Source organism: Miniopterus natalensis, chromosome 12 (assembly GCF_054644295.1).
Source record: "Miniopterus natalensis isolate mMinNat1 chromosome 12, mMinNat1.hap1, whole genome shotgun sequence".
Lineage (NCBI taxonomy): Eukaryota > Metazoa > Chordata > Mammalia > Chiroptera > Miniopteridae > Miniopterus > Miniopterus natalensis.
The window spans coordinates 8085708-8111723 of NC_142092.1; the positions used below are offsets into that span (position 1 = coordinate 8085708).

The 26016-nt window shown below is 41.8% G+C and overlaps 2 pseudogenes across 1 annotated transcript; one reads left to right on the top strand and one right to left on the bottom strand.

Annotated features, from left to right (window-relative positions):
- The first annotated feature begins 1257 nt into the window (after positions 1-1257).
- On the top strand, positions 1258-25332 carry LOC107532308 (large ribosomal subunit protein eL8-like; annotated as a pseudogene). Its single transcript, XR_015715397.1, has 2 exons — positions 1258-1336; positions 22856-25332. The product of XR_015715397.1 is annotated as a large ribosomal subunit protein eL8-like (transcript).
- On the bottom strand, positions 14465-14871 carry LOC107532309 (large ribosomal subunit protein eL33 pseudogene; annotated as a pseudogene).
- Positions 25333-26016: the final 684 nt, after the last annotated feature.

Consider the following 26016-nt stretch of genomic DNA (forward strand, 5'->3'; position numbering starts at 1 on the left):
ACCCATCCGCTGGGGGAGCAGAGCGCGTCTAAATTAAGGACGCCCCAAGACCGCACACAGGTAAAGTAGCTCCCCCCAAACAAGGAGGGAAGGATGCCAGTGGCCAGAGGATGCGAACTCCTAGGCATGGTGTATGTGACCCGTCACAGCAAGGCCCTGCCAACTCTTCAGGATGCTCTCCTCCCTCCTCTCTTCATTCCCTCCCAGCCGTCCCATGTGCCGCCCTCTATGGCATCTGCCTACTTTTGGACTCTCCTTCCCTACACCTGGCTTGGTCCCCTCCAGTTCAATTTTCAAGACCCTGTTCAGCTTTCAGCTCTTCAGCAAGTCTTTTCCGACTTGCAGCCCAGCCCCTCCAGGTTGGATGCCCTTCTCACGTGTTCCCATGCCATCCAGTTGTCACGATATGTTCCCATTGTCTCTGTACTTTCTCCCCATAGATGGTGGGCTCTCTAAAGGCAGGGCCATACCTAATTTACCTCACTAATCCCTGATTCCTAATGGAGCAGCAAGTATACAACAGGCATAAGGCTATTGAATGCATAAAGGGAGCTCCAGACTTATTAATAACCCCTGGTCTATGCTGGGAAATATCAAGCTCAAACTTTTCCATTCTTTTTGACTTTTTACCAAGCATGTTTGCTTTCACAGCACCATACGGGCCAGGGGGGGCTGGGTGGCAGGGTCGTGCCAGGATGGCATCAGCGCACAGAGGCGGGAAACTGGCAGGAGCGCCGCGTCCCGGGCGAGAGGCGGCCGAAGCCTGGCCGCTCCTTCCCCCCCTTCTCCCGCCCACGTCCAGTCCGGTCTGAACGCCGCGGGAGTCAGAGCCGGACCTGGGCCCGCGCCCGCCGGGGCCTCTCACCCCGCACGGCCCAGCGACCGGCTGCCTCGCGCCCGGGTCCCGCCTCCGCGCGGCCCACGGACCCCACACAGCCCGCGCCCCGGACCCTGCAGGCTCCCAGCACTCGGACTAGGCGGCGCCGGCTTTGAGGCGCCCAGAGCCTGCGGCTGCGTCGCGGCCGCCACGGGCTGCCATTGGCCGGCTCGCGTCACGTGCTGGCGCGCGCGGCAGCGATTGGTGCGGAAGGAGAGGCGGAGGCGGGGCTCCTCAACTGTGAGGCCCGGGCGGTGGGGAGTAGTCGGCGCTCCTGGGGTGCTGGGCGGGTAGGTGAGGCCGGGAGGGGTGGCAGCGCTGCGGCTCCTGCCCCCGGGCTCCAGGCGCCTCCGTGGGAGCCCCGTTGGCCAACCCGGGCGGCGGGGCGGGAAGTCGGCGCCGACCTCTGTGAGGCAGCAGCACCAGCGGCTCCAGGCGTCCCGACCTCCGGCTGCTGCGGTGAGCCTGGGCCCTTGCATTGCGGGGAGGGGTCTCGGCCGCAGGTTCGGGGCTGTGGGTCCGCGCGGTGGGCACCGACCTGGTCTCGAGAAGCTGAATGTCGGACTCTCACGTGGAAGCTCCCGGCTTTCTAGTGGTGGCCGCTAGTTGAAAGTACCTCGCTGAACGCCTGGGAAGCCAGGGGAGACCTTTGTGACAGTTGTAGACCCGGTTCTGCCCGCGTTTGTGGTGCCGCCTGACCTGTCGCCTCCCAGGAGGCTCCCTGCTCACGCTCTTGGGGGCAAATAGGACTTGGTGCAGGGCCCGTGCCCTCCCAGAGGCTGCAGAGCAGAAGCAGATGTGCAGTGTCTCTGTGAGCCTTTGGTGTCCTGGGGCAGGGGATTAGGAGAGAAAATGTCTAGAAAGGCTCCTGGGGGGAGGCGGGGACCATGAGGAAAAGGTGGGAAACTGCTTTGGGGAGAAGCAGGCGGTCCCTAAGGGTTGCATGTGCATTAAGGGATCAAGGCCAACCGGCATTCACACATAGGGACACACAGTTTTGCGTGGTCGTCCCAACAGGGGAAGTGTCACCCCACTTCTGTGTGAACACCCGAGGCTCAGAGGGCTTGGGTGACTTGCTGCAGTCAGAGCAATTGATGGAAGACCTGAGACTGAAACCCACCTGCATGGGTCCAAACCCACCAGCCCGTCCTGCTGGTTCTCAGCCTCCAGCCCAGGTGCGCCCCGACCTTCTGCACAAGAATTCCACCTTGTGACTTTTAACAGATGCAGATTCCCAGCAGCCCCTTCAGAAACGTGGATTCAGTATCTGGAACCGGGCCTGGGCACCTGCATTTTCACCACTTTCCCAGGTGATTCCACTTTGGTGATCCAGGGAGCATTTTGAGAACAACTCCTATAGTCCAATTTCCCACCCAGTTCTCATGGGGTTGCACCCAAGGGACTCAACATTGCCCTTCCTGAGCAGAGATTCCAACTCCCCTTGCAGGCAGGCGGCTGACCAAGCTTCGGGAGGAAATCCTGTGTTGAGAGAAACCAAGGCTGATGAGGAGAGAGCACCTTGCACTGCAGAACAGCTCAGTTTGAGAAAGTGCTGACAGTTGCTTTCCCTTTTCTTTTGTAGAGCTTCTTTTAGCCTTATTCTGACCTTCCTGAAAAAGAAACAAACAGGTGCAGGCATTTATTTTAGAGTTAATATTAAACAAACTGTAAAACACCATGAGAAAGTTTAAAAACTACAGATCATCCATAAATGTCACCAGCCTAACAATTATTTTCATGTTCTGTTGTTTTGTCCTATGTATTAGCAATCTCCCAGTTGTTAATCACATAGATTGTTCTGCTTCACAAAACTGAGCAAAGTCTTCCGAGAGAAGGGCATGAACTTTAAATTCCAGTTGGAAACCTGAAAATTATCCTGAAGATAAGTCTTAAATCACAGTTCTGTTAAAGGCATATCTTCATTTTTTCAAACTAAAAATGCCTCAAAGTGTGAAGATACTTAGTTCTAAAATAAGTGGTATACTGGGTTTGAAAATGTATATACATTAAAATATTTCTTTTCTAGTGACTTTATCTCTTCTTTCCCATATCACTTCAACCTCACCAAAGAATGCATTTATTTTAATTACTTAATTTACTTATATATTTCCTGTTGTAAAAATTATATAAATTGAATAATCTAAACATTTCTTTGCATATAGTAACTGTATCATTTAATGCACTTAGTGTATGTTACTGGAAAAAGTTATATTTTTTTTTTCTAGTTCCTGTAAAGACAACATGGAGTAGAAGAGATAAAGTGGGCTTTGGTTTGATAAAAAGATGTTCTGATTCTAATTATAATACTTTCTTGACCTTGGGCCAGTGACTTCCCCTCTGATTCTCACTTCACTCATATTTATGGTTCCTCCAAGGTTTTATCTAAGAAAACATGTATAAAACCCTGGTAGAGTAATAAGCACAAGTATTTTTCTATGGTTAGTTCTTTCTCCTTTACTTTCTTTAGAGCAATTTTGGGAGTTCCAACCCTGCTGTGATATTCAAGGTCATTTTCATTTCCAAAAAGATGCAACTTTTTCCAGGACAAACTGTGCGTGAAGCGTTTTTTAAAAATCCATAAAACGTAACGATCCAACTTTTAAAAATATTTTTGAGTAATCTAAGGGGATACTGTCTAGCTTTTTACCACATTTTGCTATGACCAAAATCATGCATTTGTTAATTCAGTAAATACTTAAGAACACTTGTTAGTACCAGGTACAAGTTAGATGTAGAGGATATACCAGCAAAGAAGACGGGGTCCCTGATCTTACAGAAATTATGTAGGGAAAAGACCATAAGGAAATTATACAGGTAATTACTGATCGTGGTAGATGCCTGAGCAGTGAAACTATAAAGTCTCTGAATGTGAACATGGCGAGGAAATGAGTTCCTCACTGAGTGTCATTTATAACAAAATGTTGGTTAGAAAAGTCTCTTAAATTCGTGTCTCAGTTAAGATTGTGCAGGTAGGTTGTGTGTCAGAAAATGGGAAGCTTAGGAAAATAAATTACCACATTAAAGGTTTTCCAGGTCTGAAATACTGTTTACAATTGATCCAAGAGATGTAGTTTCTGTTTGTTCTGTAAAAATGTCAGTGCTTTGACAGTCCTTTGGCTTAACTTCTAGGAAGTTCTAATCTTATTTTTCTTGCAAATTATTGCCTTTAATAGGAATGAATATGGGCACCTAGTTTGGTAGAAAATTATGTCCAAAAATATCTTTCTCAGCGATTCCTGTAAAATTTATTGATTATTAAGCCCATGGGAATTTTAACACAAACAATGAGTATGGACTTTTAAAACAAGTGTGTGAGAGAACAGCTAGCCCAGTAACCTTAGACAAATTTAGAAGTTACATACCCTAATTTTTATCATTGATCAAACAGTGATCACCGCAAACTCAACAGATTGGGTTTTTAAAGCACTGAATTTTGCAAGTGACTAGTTGTAATGATGAAGATTGAAAATCCCCTAACTCCTGACACTTGCGTGAAAAAATAACTTAAAATATGAATAGGGATTGTGGCGTAGCATCTCCTCAATTTATTAATTTTGCTTTCCAGCTATCTAGGTACACATTTGGACATTCCTTTTTTGTCATGGTTTAAAAATCTAGCATTTGGCCTGTTTGGTGGTAAACGTTACGATTTTAATCCACAACCGCTTGAGTGGCAGTTTCGGCCGCGATCACCTGGCCTCCTTCTGGCTGCTGTGAAAGACACGTCCTCTCTCTTCCTTCTGTGTGGGCCTGAATGAGCATAGTCTCTGGGTCAGGCTTTTCGTCTGGATGCTGCAGTGTTTGTAGCACAAGGAGCTGGCAGTGCCGGTGGGGAACAGCTAGGAGAAGGCCCAGGTCGTCTGCTGGAGGGAGAAAGGCCTGCCCTTTTCGTCTCTGCCTCATGTCTATTCGCTGCAGTCCAAGCAGCACCTCCTCTTCTCCAGCAGATTGATCCAGTGATTGTGGCATCCTGCCCTTCACAGGAAAGTCATCCGCGGCCCCTCACACACACACCACCACCCCTGGGACTTTATTTCATCAAAACATTCTGAGCACTTACTCTGTGCCAGGCATTGTAATGGATTAAATGGATCTACTTTAATAGATTCAATGGCAAGTTTTTGTAGGTTTCAGATGAGCCATGTGATCTTAGCTACTCACGGAAACATTTTTTTTTTCTTTTTCATTCAGAACCACGCCTTTGCAAAGTCATCATTGATAAGTTACTTTTATGGCTTATAAAGATTAATTCAACTCTGGGTGCAAAAGGTTCTAGAGAATGACATTTTCTTCATTTTTAGAAATCTGTTTTAGGAATTAAATTGCCCAGTAGTTTAATTACTGTTGTGACTGTGTTTTATTTTATTTTATTCCCAATACTGTTTCCCAAGAAGTTTGCATGTAATTTATATGGTCTTTTAAACATAACTTTTTTCTTATAAATGTAATATGTATTCAGTGTCAAATATTGCAAATCAGAAAATAAGAAAATAAAATACACCCTATTAATATTTTGATATGTATTCTTTGAATCTTTTGTGTATGTACATATTTTATTTATATTTTTATAAAAATGAGATCGTACTCTGCTTTTCAATCACATGATTCCAGTTCTTTTAAAAGCAGTTGCTTTATTGCTAGAATAGAGACCAAAGAATCCACTTATTAAAAATTGCTCTGCAGGATAAATTCAGAAACCCAAACCACCCGCCCAGGGAGAAAACCCACTTCTCCTTTCCTTCCTGAGTTCTGATCCGCTTTATCCTACCCCCCCCCCCACACACACACAGGAGGGTTTCCTTGGGAGAATCTCTGAAGGGAGCTTTATCTAGTCAGCTACACATAGTTAACATTTCAAGTTCTCTTCGCAAACCTTTTCAGCCAGTCCTTCAGCATTTTTATTTTTTGCTTTATTTGCTCAAAGCAAAACCTTGAGAGTAGTTTGGAGGTTTTGGAGTAATATGAAAAATAAAAACATATGCTGGGATTCTTTCTCAGAATTGTAGGTAAGCGGGAAGTACCTGAAGAAAAATGTGTGTAGAGCTGAGTAATATATATTCAAGTTTAAATTTTGTCTGTTCCAAAGAAAATGGTCCAACTTTTAAACTCCATTTTGCCTTTTGTATATTACCTCAAACTTTCTAGTAATTTTATTATATCTGCTGCTAATGTGCAAATACATTTGACTATTAAATTATTCCCATTTTCGAATATACAGTATTTTTGTTCTCACTCTTAATGCCTCATAGTCTATGAGAAATCATATATCAACGACTCAGGCCACAGATTAACTTTATATTAGATATTTAAAACAATGGGGGGAGTACATTTTAAAATGTAGGATTTAAGAAAATACCTAAAAATGTATGTAATAGTAACCTGTGCAACTACGGAATTTTTGAAAATAGCAGTTTTATTCCTATTAAAGTCAAACATTGAGTATAGAAATTTGGAAAATACCAATAGGCAAAAACAAAACAAAAACAAAAAACCAACCCCACCACTGTTCATATTCCATTAGTTTACTAATCTAACTTGTCTTTCTCTTAATCTATAGTGGGTTCTATTTATAGTGGTCATATAAAGTGCCAGCTCTCCTATTCCAGCTTTGACCCTGTTCATTTCAGTTGAAATTTTGAACATGTTCCATGCATGGATGGGCTTATTCCTATTTTAAAGTCAAACTCTTATCCCTGTTCATAAACCACGGTAGATTCTGACTTCCCTTGGATCTCTACAGACATCAGGCCTATCATAGGTATTTAGGGAAAGGTATGAGTAAACTAGTTTTTTGGGTTCTTTTTCCATTGCTTTTCAGAGTGGGAGGGAGGGAGGGAAGGAAGGAGGGAGGGAGAGAGAAAAGAGAAACATCGATGTGAGAGAGACACATTGATTGGTTGCCTCCCACACCCACCCAGACTGGGGATTGAGCCTGCAACCGATTTACATGCCTTCGGCTGGAATTGAACCCAGGACCCTTCAGTGTGCAGGCCCACGCTCCAACCACTGAGCCAAATAGGCCAGGGTTGAATAAACTAGTTTTTTAAGTTTGTTTTAGTCATCTGAGTGGTAACAAAATAAGAGAATATAAATTAAACTGGAATACAGTGGTACCTCGGTTTTCAAGTATAATCCGTTCAGGAAGACCGAGTTTTGAAACATCTGGAAACCGAGGGACCAACAGCCCACAGCCAGGCTTAGGATCTTGCCCTCAGTGGAAGCCGTGTGTGTGGCATGTTTGGATTCTGAGGGGTGTTTGAAAACCGAAGCATTTCCTTCTGGGTTTAGGGGGTTCGTAAACCGAAATGTTCATCCACGGAGACGTTCGATAACCGAGGTACCACTGTATACAAAAACATTATAAAGGAATAAAAGTCAACAAGATTTTTCTATGCCTATTTATTTTTTACATACTATGTGCAGTTTTTGTATTTGACTTTCTTTAGGAGAAGTGCTTTACCGTTTTAAGTCAATTTTTAACATTTTAGCATGTTGCTGGAATAATGTAGTGCAGCTAATGCCAGTGTCTGTCTTCCCAGCTCCTCCACCCGAGGCCTCCTGCAGGCCAGGTTCTTCCCGGATGCTGACCATCCTGACCTGGACACTTTCTAATGTGACTGTCAGCATTGCGCTCATTTCTTGAACCTGTGTTGTGTCTCTGTGCTTTATATTGGCAGCTTACCGGAACGGGCTTGCCTTCCCCATGGCCTAGAGCACATTATTGGACCGCTGTCCCCTTCTTCCTCATGGCTGAGTTCAGTTTCTCAGCCCCAGTGCTGACTCACCTCTACATTTCCTCTATTCTGTCAGCCTGTTTTGCAAAGGTTTGCTGGCATCTAACTTAGCCTGCCTAATTTTATCAGTAAAGGGCTTCATGCAATTAGCTGACTCTAGTTCAGTGTTTTCTTTCCTTTGAGCAAAAGCTCATTTAAAAAATAGGTGATAAGCAGGACCACAGGGGAGATTTTCTTCTCTCCTTGATTAGTTGTGTGTGTTTCGTGGTGCACATGGGAAGAGTATTCTCATTTAGATACTTTTCTTTTCTTACATCTGGTGCAAATGATTAGATATTTCAACAGGGAATTGTGGATTTTTAAAGTGTGAATGCCCTTAATGGTCTAAACTGCTATAAACAGATTGTAGAATAATTACGCTTTTAGCTTCTAAGCTCCAGGGTCTTGTTCTGTGATTGATTATTACTTGGATCAGTGGTAGACCTTTTTATTCTTCACCGGAGGATATTTTTTCCATTGCTTTTCAAAGAGAGTGGAGGGGAAGAAGGGGGAGGGAGGGAGGGAAGGAGGGACAGGGGAGGGAGAGAGAGAGAGAAGGAGACAGAGAGAGAGAGGGAGAGAAGCATCGATGTGAGACACATCAATTGGCTGCTTCCCGCACGTACCCCAACCAGGGCTGGGGATCGAGCCTGCAACCAAGATATGTGCCCTTGGCCAGAATTGGACCCAGGACCCGTCAGTCCACAGGCCAACGCTCTAACCACTGAGCCAAACCTGCTAGGGCACTGGAAGACCTTCTTGATAAACAAGTCAAACTTTAAAATTCTTCACATTAGTGAAGATGGAAATAAAATTGATATATTTTTCTTTATATTAAATTTTAGACTTTAAAATTTTATAGCGTTTTAAAAAACTAACCTTTTAGGGTGATTATAACAATATAGTATGGAAGTAATATCATTTTTGTCACATAAATGGTAGAGTTCATTGTTTTCAGCAGAGTGAATCCTGTTTTACTGGGCATTGGGGGAAGAGATCTTAATGTATATTAATCACTAATTTGGTGCCAGACATTGACCCCAAATCAGCCTGTTACTCCATCTACCCTTCATTCCTAAGCCTTTCCCTCAGGACATGCTGAACACCTCTGACTCTTTTCCACACAACAGTCCTTTAAATATTTGGATTTGTTGCTCCCTCAGTGTATGCTTTCATTCTTTCTACCAGACAGTGGCCTTTAATCTCCTCCTTGTCTCCCTCCCTCCCTCCCTCCCTCCCTCCTTCCTTCCTTTCTTCTTTCTTTCATTTTGATCCTCACCTGAAGATATTTTTTCCATTGATTTTTTTTTTTAGAGAATGGAAGAGGGTGGGGCAGAAGAGAGGCTGAGAGGGAGAGGGAGGGAGGCAGAGAGAAACATTGATGACATTGATTCGTTGCCTCCCACATCCACCTGACCAGGGCATGGGATCAAACCTGCAACTCAGGTATGTGCCCTTGACCAAGAATTGAACCTGTCACCCTTAGGTGTGCAGGCTGATGCTCTAACCACTGAACCATACCAGCCAGGGCCAGACAATTACCTTTTAGAGGTCAGGAACTATTTGATTTGTCCTTGTATTCCCCGTACGTCTCATAGTTCTTGGTACCTGGTAGGGGCTCAAGTATTTATCTACTGAATGGGATTGTTGTTCATGTGAGTCTCTAACTCTCCTGGCCTCTTCCCCTGTAAACATACTCCTGTGTGTCTGTCCCTTTGAAGCTATGTTCCTGGTACATTCTGTCTTCCTACTTTGGAAAAAATATACCTGCACAAGAACACAATTTCACATGATTTATAGAGGGTAAACTATCAAAGCTTTACCTAATTTTGTTGTCATTGAACATGCCCAAGTTTTCTGTTACGAGACATTTACACCTGGAAACTGCATTATTCTGTTGCTCAGATTGTTCCATCTTGTGTCGTTGGGGGCTCTTTCAGTGGCCTGGAGCCCTCTGGTATGTTCCCAGGAGCTTGTGTTTTCAGTACCTCCCTGCTCTCTGGCACTCTAGGGCGGATGCTCTAGGTTCATCTTATATATTCTGTTCCAGCCCTAAAATCAGCCACTTCAGCAAGGATCAATGGATCTTTATATTGGAGAATGGTTTTAGAAACCAGGATTTGCTCTGATGTGCTCATTGTTAAATGTATTTTCATAATACCAATCTAATTAGGTTTTTGGTGCTCTTCCTTTGTGTGGATTTGAGTTACTGTTTAGTGTTTTTTATTTCAGCCTCTCATGTATCTTGTAGGGCAGGGTCTGCTAGCAGCAAAGGTTCTCAGGTGTTTTAAAAAAATGGTTTGTTTTTAAATCCAGAGATATCTTAATTTCTCTTTTATTTTTCAGGGAGAGTATAGCTGGATATGGAATTCTTGATTCAGTATCTGTTTATTGCAACACTTAGAAGATGGTCATCTCACTGTCTTTTGTCTTTTCTGATAAGGTTCCACCCTGCAGTACCCTGTTCATGGTTGTGTAGTTCTGGGCTACAACTTCCTCAGCTCTTGCCTCTTCACTTTCTTTGTGTCTTTCTTTACTTAATGCTTGCTTTCTTCCAAAAGCTTACTGAGGTAACTATTCCATTGATCTCCTCCTCCTCCTTGCTCTGTGGGCTTATTCTTTTTAAAATTCCTTTTCACCAGGGCTTAGGAGGAACGGGAAGCTAGTGCGTGATCTCAATCCACTACTTAAACCAGACATTCTGTATATTTTTCATGGAAGGTCTGATGTAAGCGTGTGAAGTCCCAGGAGCCAGGTACCTGCCTATGTTTTAAGTCACCCAGACTTGCCATCCAAGTACTTGAAATATGTTTCATGGAGTAGTTTTTTCCTAGAGAAATAGTTCAGGAATTGAAGATGTGGAAAATCCTTCCTAGTCTATAAATAAACGGGAATACTGGTTAGAGCATTTATATATATATAAAAAAATTTGCAGTCAAATCTAAGTCTCTTTGATAAAGACCCCTAACTCACACCAAACACATAAACTCCAAAAGTATTAAAGATCTAAAGATGAAAAACAAAACATTTATACTTTTATTTTCTATAGGAGATTGTCTTTATGAAATTGGAGTAGGAGAGAAATTCTTTTTTGTTTGTTTTTTGAAAATATATCTTTATTGATTTTAGAGAGAGGAAGGGGAAGAAAGAGAGAGAGCTAGAAACATCAATGATGAGAGAGTCATTGATCTGCTGCCTCCTGCACGCCCCCTCCTGGGGATCAATCCCACAACCCAGACATGTGCCCTGACCGGGAATCAAACCGAGATCTCCTGGATTCGAAGTTGATGGTCAACCACTGAGCCACAATGGCTGGGCTAGGAGAGAAATTCTTAAATAAGATTTTAAAGAAAACAAAAATCTTAAAGGAAAAGATTCAGGCATTGAATCAAATCAAAATCTATTCATCAATGGTCAGCAAAATGGGACCTAGAGAAAAGATATATGCAATGCACTGAAAAAGAAAAAAGATTTAATACCAAGACTGTATCAGCCCAAGCCCGTTTTTCTCAGTGGTTAGAGCGACGGCCCAGGGACTGAAGGGTCCTGGGTTCTATTTCAACGAAGGGAACGTACCTCTGTTGCAGGCTCAAGCTTCAGCCTGGTTGGGGTGCGTGTGGGAGGCAGTCAATAGATGTGTCTCTCTTGTATCAATGTTTCTCTCTCTCTCTCTCTCTCTCTCTGTCACCCTTCTATTTCCTCTGAAAAACAATTGAAAAAATGCACTCAGGTGAGGATTAAAAAAAAAAATCAACCACTGCAAACATAGGGGGCACAATGCAATGACCACCCTCCCTCCCCACACCAATTGCCAGTGCAGGGGTTTCCCAAAACCACACTCAGGTTGGATAATTCTCTAGAAGGACTCGCAGAACCCACTGAAAGCTGTTATACTCAGTTACAGTTTACACGGGGAAAGGATTAAAATAAATAGGCCTTTAAAATATTGAAAAGACTAAAATTTGTCCATCTAAAACTAATACAAAATAATATTGACTATAGATGAAAATTGAAAAATAAAATGCTTAAAATAGGAAAAAAAGAAGTAAATGACCTATTATATAAGAAAAGAAAAGAAATAGGTAAAAATGAACCAAGGGAAAAGCACATAGGACAGTCCAAAAAGTACCAAATTCAGAGCTGGCAGCTGCCCTCTCCTCTTGGCTTCAGGACGGCGTAGCTCTCCCAGCATCGATGATTCTGGGTGCAGTACTGCCAGCCAGGGAAGCTCATCCAAACCCTGGTGTCCAGTCTTTCCTGGGGCTCCACGGCTGACTGCCCACGTCGCTGACCTCAGTCCCCAGCCCTCCAGAGGCTAAGCTGGTAACTCAGAACTGCTACCAGAACTGACACCGTAAATCATGTTAGTCCATCAGGTATGACCCCAGGCCCTCAGGCAAACAAAGGCACTCCCTCCTACCAGACGGGCATCCCAAGGGCTTAGAGAATACCTCTAAGACGCTGATACCTCTCTTGGGGAAAGATCACATTCTTTACCACACACACACGAATCCATAGGGGAAAAACCTCATAAATGGCTTATAAACACACGAAGACATGCTTAACGTCACTAATAATTAAGGACTTGCAAATTAAAACCACAGTGAGATACTATTTTATACTCAGGGATTTGGCAAAACATAAAAAGTATTACAAAAGCCAGTGTTGAAAAATACGGTCACAGGTATTCTCATACACTGATGGTGAGAGCATAATTCTTTAAATTGAGATATGTGGGTGAAAAAAAGGGATCTGTGGAGAGTAACCTCACAGGGTGATGTGATCATAAATTCCTAACTGGGCAGGTCAGGGTGGGTAATGTCATCCCAGGCATGTAACTTTTTAGTAAAAGGATTACTTTTGCCATAAGCAAGCCCTGGTCATTGCCTTTGTGCATCTAGGTTAAGAAACGTTTGAAATAAGTGTAACCACCCTTAAGAAAGCAGATGATCTTGTTAACTACCCTGTACTCCAAACCCTGCCTGGCTTCCGCTTCCCTCACCTTCCCTTAATCTTCCTTATGTTCCCTCCTTCATTCCAAATGCACGAAAGAAGCTGCAAAACTCTTATTCTCTGGAACACGGAGATCTTGCCCCCTGGCATAGGCCTTCAGTTTAGCTCAAATAAACTCTTATAAAGTTCCCTGCAGGCTTGGACGTTTCCTTTGCCCTTAGATATAACTGACTTATAATAAATACTGTATTAGATTCAGGTGGACAAACAATGATTCGATAAATGTGTACGTGGCAAGACGATCGCCACAGTAAGTCTAGTTAAATATCCATCACCACATGTAGTCACAAATTTTTTTGTGATTAGAAATTTTTTTTTTAGAGGGAAGGAGAGAGAGGGATGGACTGACATGCTGTTCCACCCGTGGATACTCTCATTGGTTGATTCTTATCAGGCCAGGGCATGATTAGAACTTTTAAGATTTACTCTCTTAGCAACTCTCAAATAAGCAGTACAGCATAGTCACTTGGGGGTTCAGCACTAGTCACCCCAAGATGTGCCTCTGTAGTTTGTGGCTTGTTTTATTAAGCTAAAGGCAACTTCAGCCAAGAGCTCGAGAGAGATTTCTGCCCCTCTGTTAGCTACCTAGAAAAAATTGAATTATGGGCCTTGTCCAGAATAAGAGATTACCAGAGACAGCCTCTTTTGACCTATCTACAGAGCAAGAAAACTATTTACTAAATACCTGCTCCTCCTATCATCCTGCAATGACCCTCTGAAGCCCCCAAGGCACCTTACCTCATCCCTAGCTGCAGATGGCTATGTACCCATATCCCCTTTCTGCTCTGAACCGATTGTGCACTGGGGTTCTCTGCCTCTCTTATGCATTCAGGGTTCCCATACATATGTATGTATTAAATTGGCTGTTTTCACTTGCTAATCTGTCTCATGTCTATTTGCTTCTTAGACCAGCCAAAGAACCTTGAGGGCAGAGGAAAGTTTCTTCCTTCCCCATATCACCATGCTGTACATTACATCACCAGGACGTCCTAATTTTATAACTGGAAGCTTGTACCTTTTGACCACCTTCACCCATTTTGCCCCAACCCCACCCCACCTCTAGCAACCATCAATCTGTTCTCTGAATCTATGAGTTTTTGTTTTGTTTTTTATGTTCCACATAAAAGTGAGGTCATAGAGTACTTATCTTTCTCTGTCTGACTTACATCACTTAGCATAATGCCCTTAAGGTCCATCCATGCTGTCATAAATGGCCACACTGCTTTTTTTATGGCTAAATAACACTCAGTTGTATATTCCACATCTTTATCCGTTCACCCATTCATGGCCACTTAGGCTGTTTCCATGTATTGGCTATTGTAAATAATCTTGCAGTGAACATGAGGGTGCAGATATCTTTTCGAGTTTGTGTTTTGTTTCCTTTGGATAAGTACCCAGAGGTGAAATTGCTGGAGCAAATGATAGTTCTGTTTTTAATTTTTTAGGAATTTCCATACTGTTTTCGACAGTGGCTGCTCCAGTTTACATTCCCAGTAACAGTGCACAATGTTTCCTTTTTCTTCACATCCTCCCCAACACCTGCTATTTCTCATCTTTTTGACAGTAGCTATTGTAACAGGTGTGAGGTAATAGCTCATTGTGGTTTTGATTTGCATTTCCCTGATGATTAGTGAAGTTGAGCACCTTTTCATATACCTATTAACCATCTGTGGGCCTCTTTTGGAAAATGTCTGTTCAGACCCTCTACCCATGTTTTGATTATATTGGTTTTTTTGTTGAGTTGTATGAGGTTTTTTTATTTTTATTTATTATTATTATTTATTTATTTATTTTTTACAAATCCATTTTATTTATTTACTTTTCAATAAGTTTAAATCCTTGAGGGGTACAGCATTACACGGATTCTGTGTCCAATGGCTTTAGCGGGAAGGTTGCTTCGGAATTTAGCATGAACCATGCCACTGTTTCCATGAGCACGAGTTACCTTTTCCCAAATTACTCTGGTTTTGTTTGGTTTGCCACCAGGAGTCACTGTGTTGTTCTTTGCTTTGTACACATAAGCACATCTCTTGCCTAGACAGAATTCGGTTTCATCTAGAGCATAAACACCTTCAATTTTAAGAAGAGCTCTGTGCTCCCTCTGGTTCCAGAGACCTCGCTTATAGCTGGCAAAAATGGCTTTGGACCACAGCCTTCCAGACATGTTTGTCCTTATAGAAGTCCTGTTCCCAGCAGGTCTCCACAGGGTCCAAGATCAGGTTTTTTTAAAATATGTCTTGGATATTAACCCCTTTTCAGGGAGTTGCAAATATTTTCTCCCATTCTTTGGGTTGCCTTTTCATTTTGTTAATGGTTTCCTTTTCTATGCAGAAGCTTTTTAGTTTGATGTAGAGTGGACAAATTGGAGAAATCATTTGGAGAACAATTTGTTAATACCTAGTAAAATTGAAAACATGTATAGGTCTAGAGTCAGTCTTATGTAAACCAGATGAAATTCACAAAAATGTCTACAGAAACATTGTTTGTCATAGCTATAAATTGGAGACATTTTAAGTGTGCATCACCAGGAGAATGGATGGATTAATTGTGGTACAAAGTTTTTAAAATTTTATATTGCTTAAGGTACTTACATATGTGTTACAGTTTTAAAGAAATGAAAGGCAATCATAAATAGCAAATTAAAGATAATTATATTTTGGGGTGATGAAGCTCCTTGGAGGTGAGTAGAGTGGCACGGACAAGGGGCTTTAGGTGAGCTGTCAATGTTCATTTCTTTCTTTAATCCTATCCAGGTACATGCTTAGAGAGAGGAAGGGAAAGAGAGAGAGAGAAACATTGATCGGTTGCCTTCCGTATGTGTACATGACCCAGTTGGGGATTAAACTTGCAACCCAAGTATGCACCCTGACCAGGAATCAAACTGGCAACCTTTTGGTGCACAGGATGACACTCAACCAACTGAGCCACTCTGGCTGGGCTCAATATTCATTTCTTAAGTGGGGTAGTGGGTGCATTGATCTGTTGTGTCATTCATTATAACTTTTGGATTTTTAAATGATGTATAAGTATATAAATATTTTATATAGGTATATGTATGGTAGGTGTATGTGGTGTGTGTATATATACATATAAGTATGTGTGTGTGTGTTTTGTTACCCAGTAATTATTATTACCCAATAATTTCCTTTACAGCCTAAATGTTGAAAGAGAGGGCAGTCAACAGTTTTACATATACTGCCTTACAGGAGATGTGGCCTGATACTCAAGAAAAAGATATTTTCAAGTGTCTATTATGTGTTAGATTGTGGGAGATTTAAAGGACAGATAAGAGAATTTCTGCCTTCATTCAGAATGTATTTGGGGTGGGCAGGAAGAATATTGTAACTTACAAAATAGGGTAGTAGATGATGAACAGCCCTCTGCAGGGTGCAATAAACCTTAAAGAAGGTCTTGGAGGGGAATGCACCAGATTGAAGAGCTTGTAGGTCTGCCCATAAATTTTTAAAAGCAGCTCACAAGGACCACAGTGTAATTAGCCTTATTCATAATGAGGTATTTAATGAGAGCTCTTATGGAAGTAAAACTTGTTTCTAGAAAATCATTTTAAATATTATGCCAATCTTCTAACAATGTCATTTTTTAAAATAGGTAAGCACTCAGAATATTTTTAAGTTTTCTTGAGTAATAATGCCAACCCTATTATTTAACTTCACTCTGAGAGCAGCCTATAATCATTGACATTTGAGACTTCAACTCCCAGGACTTAAAAAGCCATATGTGAATGTATTTACTGACTTAATGTAAATAAAGAGTAGCTTCATATTTCCAAGCAACATGCATGCATCTCTCATAAGCATGACTTTCACTTTCTGCCTAAACCAGTGAGCTTTCTTCTCCTTTTTTCCAGGCTGAAATCTCATATTTTGACATTTTGTTGCCTGTGTGTATATTGGCAAGTATGAGGACTCCCTGTGATTTAATTCTGTTTGCCACAGGAGGAAAATGGAACAAAGCAGACACTCAAAAATGTATTGGAAACAATAATTCATGTATAGCGTGTAATTAGGAAAAAATATATATATTACCAGGGACATTCTGGTTGAGAGACCTGTGACCACAGGCAAAGAACTTGAGCATCTTCCTGTCATTTTTTAAGGAAAGAAAATGTGCCCACTGTCCTAATGTTGAGAAATTATTCTAATATTATCTTAGAATCTATGGGATACAGTGTAATCACACATATGTCTGTTAACATGAGAAAAGTCATCATTTTAGGTCATTTGTTTTAAGAGAGAAAAGTGAGCTACACACAGGGTAAGTAATAACATATATGCTTATATATCCATAGGCTATATCTGAATACATAAAAAATTGAAAACTTTGTTTACCTATAGGAGGGCAAGTGGGTGATTTGGGGACGCCAATGGGATTGAGATTCCTTACTATATATTACTTTGTCCTTTTGAATTTTGAACCATGTGGATATATTATCTATTTAAGAAACAGATACAGTTATTTTTATAATTGATAATCATCCTAAACTGTCATTACACTGTAACTTTCTCTACATTACTTGATTCTAATTGGTTATAGAAGATTCACATAAAAAATGCAGCAAAGATTGTCATCCCCGTTGCTTTATAATCCCAGCTCTCATGTTATCTTGGGTAGTATTGCTTTCTATTTCCCACAAACTAAGCAGATATGCTCAGTCACACTGGTAGTCAGGCAAATGTAAGTTAAAACAAGGAGATGCCATTTTCTAGCACATGAGAGGTTAGTTAAGGAGGAAGTACTGCCAGGAGCACCGCTCAGTGTGGGATTCTGAGGTGGTTAAAGAAGACTACACATCAGTTAATATTTGAATAGTTGTAGAAAAGAAGAAGAATTAGACCCCCAGAAGAAGAGCGGTAAGGGCACCCAGGAATGGGCAAGAGTATGGAGGATGGGGCTGGCAGGGTAGCTCAGCTGGTTAGAGGGTTCTTCCGACAAGCCAAGGTTGTGGGTTCGATCCCTGGTTAGGGCACATACAAGAATCAGCCAATGATTCAAGTAAGTAAGTGGAACAACAAAAATCGCTGTGTTGTGTGTTTTTTTCTCTCTCTCCCTCCCACCCCCCTCAAATCAATAAATAAAAATTAAAAAACCAAAAAGAACCCTGGCCAGTGTGGCTCAGTTGGTTGAACATTACCCTGTGTACCAAAAGGTCACCTGTTTGATTTCCGGTCAGAGCACATGTCCTGGTTATGGGTTCAGTCCCTGGCTGAGATACATGTGGGAGGCAACCAATTGATGTTTTTCTCTCACATCAATGTTTCTCTCCCTCCTCCCCCTCCTCCTCCCTCTCCCCCTCCCCCTCTTCCTGTCTCCCCCTTCCTCCCTTCTACCTGCTCCAAAAAGCAATGCAAAAATATCCATAGATGAGGATTACAAAAAAAACTATGGAGGAAGATGGCACTTTGGGGACCCTAGGAGGGGAGGGTATGTGGCTGGGTAGATGAGGCTGTAGAGGAATCAGAGGACATGTAGGTGAGACCAGAGTCAGGTCATGGAGGCCTTTATGCTTCTTAAAGATTTTTTATTGATTTTTAGAGAGGAAGGGAGAACAAGAGAGAGAAACATCGATGTGAGAGTGAAACATCGATGTGAGATCAATACATGATCGGCTGCCTCCTGCATGCCCCCTATCAGGGATTGAGCCCCCCAACCCAGCACAGGCCCAGATTGGGAATCAAATTGGCAACCTAACAGTGCATAGGAGGATGCCCAACCAACTGAGCCACATCAGCCAGGGCCTTGTATGCTTTTTTAACTCCATTAGCCAATGAAAGGAGCTGGGCCTTCCTGGAAAAATGGCTGATGCCTGGGCAGGGGCAGGGAAAGGACAAATTAAACCTGGAACATCTTATTCCAGAAAGAAAACACTAAAAAATTGGTGCGGACATGTGAAAAGGACACAGAAGCCAGTATGAAGTGGCACCCACTAGTCAAACCTGGGACAGTGTGAGCATCAAAATAAATAATGACAGCAGGAATTATAACTCACTGCAGAACACAGGAAGTCAGTAACCCATAGTGCCTCCCACCCATCCACCTACGTGCATGCATACATATATACATACATAAAAGGGAGAGGGAAGAAAGCCCTTTTTGTCTATAGAATGCCAGTTAACAAATGTAGAGGACAATTAGAAAGTCTCCAGATTGCACCGCTACAGTAACAACTGATTTGGAATCATCAACATGCACTAAATCATGGAAGTGGAAGTTTTTGGTCTCAAAGTATCTCCCACAAATTATTTTTTAATTACAAAGGGAAAAAATATACCTTTACAGTAGAAAAACCTAGCAGGCAACATCTTAATGAATCCAGTGATCAAAGTTTATGAATTACCCGGAATGAGGCAAACTTGTCCTAAGCCTCCTAATCTGATGCTGAGTTAAAACTGGCTGCCAAAATAACATTAAAATGTACTTTGAAAATCCAAGTGAAGAATTTGTGGATTACACATGTCCTCTGACCTGCATGTTTGTTTCCTGCTTCCGGAATGAGGCATACTCGTCCTAAGCCTCCTAATCTGATGCTCCAAGGATGCACCATCACAGCAGAGAACACCTGCAAAAATGCATGTCCTGACCCTAACCTTTAGAGAAAGGATTGCGTCCTGGGCCAGGGGAAAAAATGCTATAAAAGACATTAAGCTTTTCCCCCTAAATGCCCTTTTTTAGAGTGTTTGAAGTTTTTCAAACTGAAACAAAAACAAAAAACACAAGAAAGATGACTCTCATAGAAATGTGTAGGGTGATCCAGAAGATAAACTCAAGGAGACTTTCCCTAAATGGGGCAAGGAGCTATTAGAACATTTTAATTGATAAGAAGATTTGATGAGATTTCCCATTTTGATAATTTACCAGGAAGCAGGAAACAAACATGCAGGTCAGAAGACATGTGTAATCCACAAATTCTTCGCTTGGATTTTCAAAGTACATTTTAATGTTATTTTGGCAGCCAGTTTTAACTCAGAAGCATAAGTTCTCTTCATATATAATATTTAATAGTGCATCAACTAAAATAACTAAGTCAATACAGTAAATGTAAAAACATAGTTGCTTTTCTTTCTGTTGTTAAATGACAGTACACTTTTACAGATAATTTCTAGAAACTGCCTATATTATGCATCATTTCGGCCTTGTGCTTTTGTCTTTTGCATAGCCCTTACCTTTGGATAAAATAATTCACTGTTCACTTGAATCTGCATTTTAAAATAGAGGAAATTAATGAAGAATCCAACTTAATCTGCGCATTTTGTGCTCTAGTGTCACTGAAGAGGGAAAAAAATCATAAAACAGTGAAAACCTCCCACCATTAAAAATTTAAAACTATAGATCTGTGCATCTTACTGTTTCCTGTCCTCCCTACTCCTATGGAAAATGGTGGGTGGCGATCCAAGACTGGCTAGGGCATCTTCATAGATGGGAAAACTCGTAACAAAGAGACAAAAAAAATCACCCAATATATTGAAATTGGTAACCAGTTCTCTTCCAAAGCCGGAAAAGTCTTTTCGGGGAATTTTCTTCCCAGCCACAACAGGAGTTAAAGGATAAATTGCTTTTACACTTCTACAACGACAGAAGTGACTTGAAATTGATTCCTTTAATTTACTTCTAACAGTGTGGATAAGGGCAGAGTCAGACAAGGATGTCTTTCTTGTCCTGCAAAAAGTGGAAAGAAAAATGTGTGTCTGTGAAGGTGAAGGAGGCTATTAGCTACTTCAGATGACCTGATTATCTCTACTGATTACTGCCTGCCCCAGTAGGCTCTATCCTACCACCACCAAGGCCCAGTGGGAGGAGGCCCAGTGGGGTTGGCCCAGTGGGTGGGGTTGGCCCAGCAGCTAGGTTTGGCCTGACCAAAATGCCAGGAAAACTTAGGGCTGCAGAAAATCTTGCAGAGCCCAAGTCCTGTCTGAAAAAGGCTGAGATCCCAGCCAGTAGAGCCCATCCAACTTAGAGCGAGAGAGTAGGAGGGAAATTTCAGAAGCTGTGGTGTGGTGTGAAAGGGGTGTCAGTGGCAAGGGAGAGCAGCAAGCAGGGGCCAGGGAAGGTGGTGGGATAGGTTGGAGTGGCAAGGGGGAAATCTGCGTAAGGGCCTGATGCAGGGAACCATGCTCGTGTTTGCACAAATGGCACTTTTAAAAGGCCCGTTAAAAGAATAATATTGAATGTAAACTGGCCCATTGATTCTATATCTTGTTTTTGGTGGTGGTTGGACAGATATAATTTTAAAATTCATCTATAATTTTGAACTAACATCTAAGATCATAGCTTTTATTGTATGTTAATTATACCTTGATTTTTAAAAAGCTCATTAGAAGTGGATATATCAGGAAACTTCTGTAGCTGACATTACAGTTTTACCGCACCCCCAGAGCTTACTTTGAACACAAGGTCAATAAATATTCAGGAGCCTCCTTTATACTTGTAAAAATGAGGTGATGAGAGACTGTATGCCAAAAATCTGGACTAAAATAAAGAGGAAAGTTTAATTTCAAAGTTCACTTGGGCCTTGGTATACGTAAAAGTGTATATAAAAGAAGTAGTAGATTCTACTTTTTGGCCGGACTGTAATAGGTCTAATTTCTTTTGCACCAGTAGGCCTCTGGGCATTTTTAGTAGCCAGGAGGAGAAACAAATTAGTCTGGACAATAATTTAAAATACTATCTCCCTTGTGAACAAAAGTTGAAAAGTCTATGTTTATTGAAAAAAAAAGTTTTTCAAACTAAGGAAAGTTTGCATTCCTTAGTATGGATATAGGCTATACCTTCTAGTAACAATGGTAGGGTACAAGAGCAGTGTACAAAATCAATAGCTTCCCTGTCTACCAGCAATGACCAATTTAAAATTATACCGAAGAAAAAAAACCCACTCACAATTGCAGCAAAATCATGCAGTACCTCATAATAAACCTTTGATGGTTTGCTTACTGAAGGATATAAGAGAGAGTGTAAAGAAATGGAAAGATAAACCTTTTCCTTTAAAGAAATTCAGTATTTTAAGAAATTCCTATTAGAGAATTCAGTATTATAAATTCAGTATTGTAAATATATCAGTTTCCTCAAGTTAATCTAGAAGTCAAATGCTGTGCCAGTCAAAATTACAGTAAGAATTTAAGAATATGTAAGGATATAGAGAAAAATTGACTGATATATGAAAAATTTCAAGCACAGAAAAAAGTAGGACAATGAGAAGAGTTTATATTTACTGAACCTTTTTAAAGTGTTACACTCACACTTTACAATAAATTCTTCAGTATGTATCTTCCTAGATGTATTAGTCGGCTTGGGCTGCTGTAACAAAATACCAAAGAATGGGTGGTTTAAACAAGATGCTTGTTTCTCACAGTTCTGAAGGCTGGGAAGCCTAAGATCAAGGTGCTGGCTGATGTTTCCTGATGAGGACTCTCTTCCTGGCTTGCAGACAGCTGCCTTCTAGCTGTGTCCTCACATGGCAGAGAGAGAGAGCTCTCTCTCTCTTCCTCTCATAAGGGACCTGTTCACAACATGAGGGCTGCACCCTTAGTGCCTCATCTAAACCTAAGTACCTCTCAAAGGCCCCATCTCCAAACACCATCACAATTGGGGGATTAGGGCTTGAACATATGAATGTGGGGGAAAGATAATTCAGTCCACAGTGTTAGAATAAGGCCATTCCCCTACATAACCACATTATTACCATATTTCCCTAATATCACCTGATGCCCAGTCTATATATAAATGTCGGCACTTGTCCTAAACGTGTCGTTTATAGCTGGTTTGTTCAGACCAGAGACTGGGTATTGCATTTGGTTGTTATGCCCTGAAGGCTCTTTTCATTTACCATAAGTCCCCTCATCCACTTGACCCGTTTTTCCCCATGACATTTACTTTTTGAAGAGACAGAGTTTGTAGAAAGCCCCACATTCAGGATTTATTAGTTTGTTTCCTCACTAGTCACTGAATTTATTCTTCTACCTGCTATATTGCCTCTAAACTAAAGTCAGCATTCAAGACTCAGATTCAGGGTAAACATTTTTGTCTATAATATTTTATTGGTGATGCCGTGTTCATCAGAAGGCACATAATCTCTTTTTGGCTCACTCTTTAGTGAGGCAAAATTTGTTGTCTGGTTTAAGGTGGTGATAACCATAAAATAAAAATATTTTTGGCTTTCTCTCTCTTCCTGCCACACAAGATGCCTAAAGGAAAGAAGACTAAGGGGGAAAAGGTGGCACCAGCCCCTGCAGTCGAGAAGCAGCAGGAGGCCAAGAAGGTGGTAAATCCCGTTTGAAGATTTGGCATTGGACAGGACATCCAGCCCCAAGGGGACCTCACCTGCTATGTCAAGTGGCCCTGCTACAGTCAGCTGCAGCGGCAAAGGGCTATTCTCTGTAAGCCTCTGAAATTGCCTCCTGCCATTAACCAGTTCACCCAGGCCTTGGACCACCAAACAGCTGCTCAAACGCTTACGCTGGCCCACAATTACAGACCAGAGACAAAGCAAGAGAGAAGCAGAGGTTGTAGGCCTGGACTGAGAAATAAGCTGCCGGTCAAGGGGAAGTCCCCACCAAGAGGCCACCTGTCCTTCCAGCAGGGGTTCACACTGTCGCCACCCTGGAGGAGAACAAGAAGGCTCAGCTGGTGATGACTGTACACGATGTGGGTCCCATCCAGTTGGTGGTCTTCTTGCCTGCCCTGTGCCAGAAGATGGCGTGCCCTACTGCATCATCAAGGGGAAGGCCAGGCTGGGGTGTCCAGCCCACAGGAAGACCTGCACCACCGTCACCTTCACACAGGCTAACTCGGAAGACAAAGGAGCTTTGGCTAAGCTGGTGGAAGCTCTCTGGATCAATTATGACGACAGGTATGATGAGATCTGCCACCACTGGGGAGGCAGCATCCCAGGTCCAAAGTTGGTAGCTTGCCTTGCCAAGCTGGAAAAGGCCAAGGCTAAAGACCTGGCCACCAAGCTGGACTAAGTGTACACTGTTGAGTTTGTACATAAAAGTAATAAAAATTCTCCTTCAAAGAAAAATATCTTTGGAAAAGAGAAAATAGTAAGGAGGAACTTATCCCGCTGGACATCAAACCATACTATGAAGCTATTATCATCTAAATAGCGTGCATAGACATAGACGAAAAGATGGATATAGAACTAGACTGGAATCAGGCCACAATGTATGTGAGAACTGTACATACAAAAGGATAGCATTTCAAATTAATAGGGGAAATGGGCTATATAATTAAAAAGTGTTGGGAAAAAATAGATCCTTTTTACTATGTCCTCCAAATAAATTACAGGTGAATTAAAGAGCTAAATATAACAACATCTCTAAAAGGCAGAGAAGCAAGTGAATACTTTTAAAATATTGGGATGGGAAAAATAAGATACAACATCTAGAAGCCTTAAAAAAGTTGATAAAATTGATTTGACATTAAAACTTTTATAGCAACGTGAATAGAGTAATGTGACAGAATATGTAGATAGGTGATATCAGCAAAGGTTGAAGGGCTGATATCTGTAATATGTAAACAGCTACCACCTAGCTAAAAGCAAAGAACATGAATAAGAAATTCTTAGAAAACACATTGCAAACATCTGATGAGCACTTTACAATGTGCTCGGCTTCACTAGTGAGCAGGGAAATGCAATGAAAATACTGAGATATCATTTTTTATCTCAAACTTAAGAGTACTGATTATATATCCATTGATTTCAACAGTGTGGGGAAACAAGTACCAACAAATATTGTTGGTTCTATCCAAATTCAAAAAGTGAATAAGCTTTGGTCCAGCTCTTTCATCTCCCGTGGATATTCATTGAGCATTGTTTGTAACAGCACCCTCTTCCCTCCCAAGACAACCTCAGTGGCCATCCACAGGAAAATAAATTATGGAAAACATACAAGGGAAACCTATGTAGCCATTAGAGGGCATGAAGTCGCCATGAGGGCTGACAAGGGAACTTTTCAAGTTCAGTATTAAGTGCAAAAAACAGTTCACAGAACAATATGCACAGCAGGAACTAATTTACTTATTTTAATCCATCTTTTTATCTAAATACAGACTGTTAAAGGTGGTTATGAGGGTAGGATTGGGGTAGGGTGTGAAGGTGAAGGTGAAGGAGAACTTTTATATTTTTTATATACTTCTGCTTTTTATTTAAAGTAAAAAATACAGCTCAACTGGCATGACTCAGTCGTTGGATGTTGACCCATGAACCAAGAGGTCACCAGTTCGATTCCCTGTGTGGGCACAGGCTGGGGTTGCAGGCTCAGTCCCCAGTAGGGGGCCTGCAGGAGGCAGCCTGTGGATGGCTCTCTCTCATCAATGTTTCTGTCTCTACCCCTCTCCCTTCCTCTCTCTGAAATCAATAACAACATTTTTGCCCGTCGGTTTGGTGCAGTAGTTAGAGAGTCAACTGGCAGACCAAAGGGTCCTGGGTTTGATTCCTTCGATTCTGGCCAAGGGCATGTACCTGGGTTGCAGGCATGATCCCCTGCCCGGTGGGGGTGAAAGGTGTGGGAGACAACCAATGGATGTGTCTCACATGGATGTTTCTCCCCCTCCCCCTCGCTCTCTCCCTTCCACTCTCTGAAAAGCAATGGAAAAAATAGCCTCTGGTGAGAATTTTTAAAAAATTTTAATCAATAAAAACATTTAAAAAAAATAGTCATGTTTAGACATTTGGGATAAAATCAAAGAGAAAAATTCCTTAAGAATCTTCGAAAAACAAAAGAATCTTTGAGGTCAAAAGCCACTATCACAAAATAAGACCTAGATTTCTGAAGCTAATCAGGATGAGCATAAGCTTCTGTTCAGTCTTGGTAGAAGCGTTTAGCCAAGGACAGAATGAATGTGCTGATCTTCATGTATCTCTTTCCATTTCTCCCAGATTACTAAATTCTCCACTGACATACTAAATGAACGGTTACGGTTGGTGGTGCGAGGCAGGCTAAATAGCCATCTCAGACGATGAATAAAGAAAAATTGAATTTATTTAAGGAAAAGGGGATGGGGGTGGGAATATCCAAAGGGAAGGGCTACAGAACATTGAGTCAAAGGGTTTTGGGGCCAGGATGGCAGCAAAAATATACTGAGGATGGCTCGGCCAGGGGTGGCTCAGTGGTTGAGCATCGACCTAGGATCCAGGAGACCGAGGTTGGATTCCCGGTCAGGGCACATGCCCGGGTTGCGGGCTCGATCCCCAGTTGGGGGCGTGCAGGAGGCAGCCAATCAGTGACTCTCATCATTGATGTTTCTATCTCCCCCCCTTCTGAAATCAATACAGATATAAAAATATAAATATACACACACATGCACGCACACACATACTGAGGATGGCAAAACAAGGAA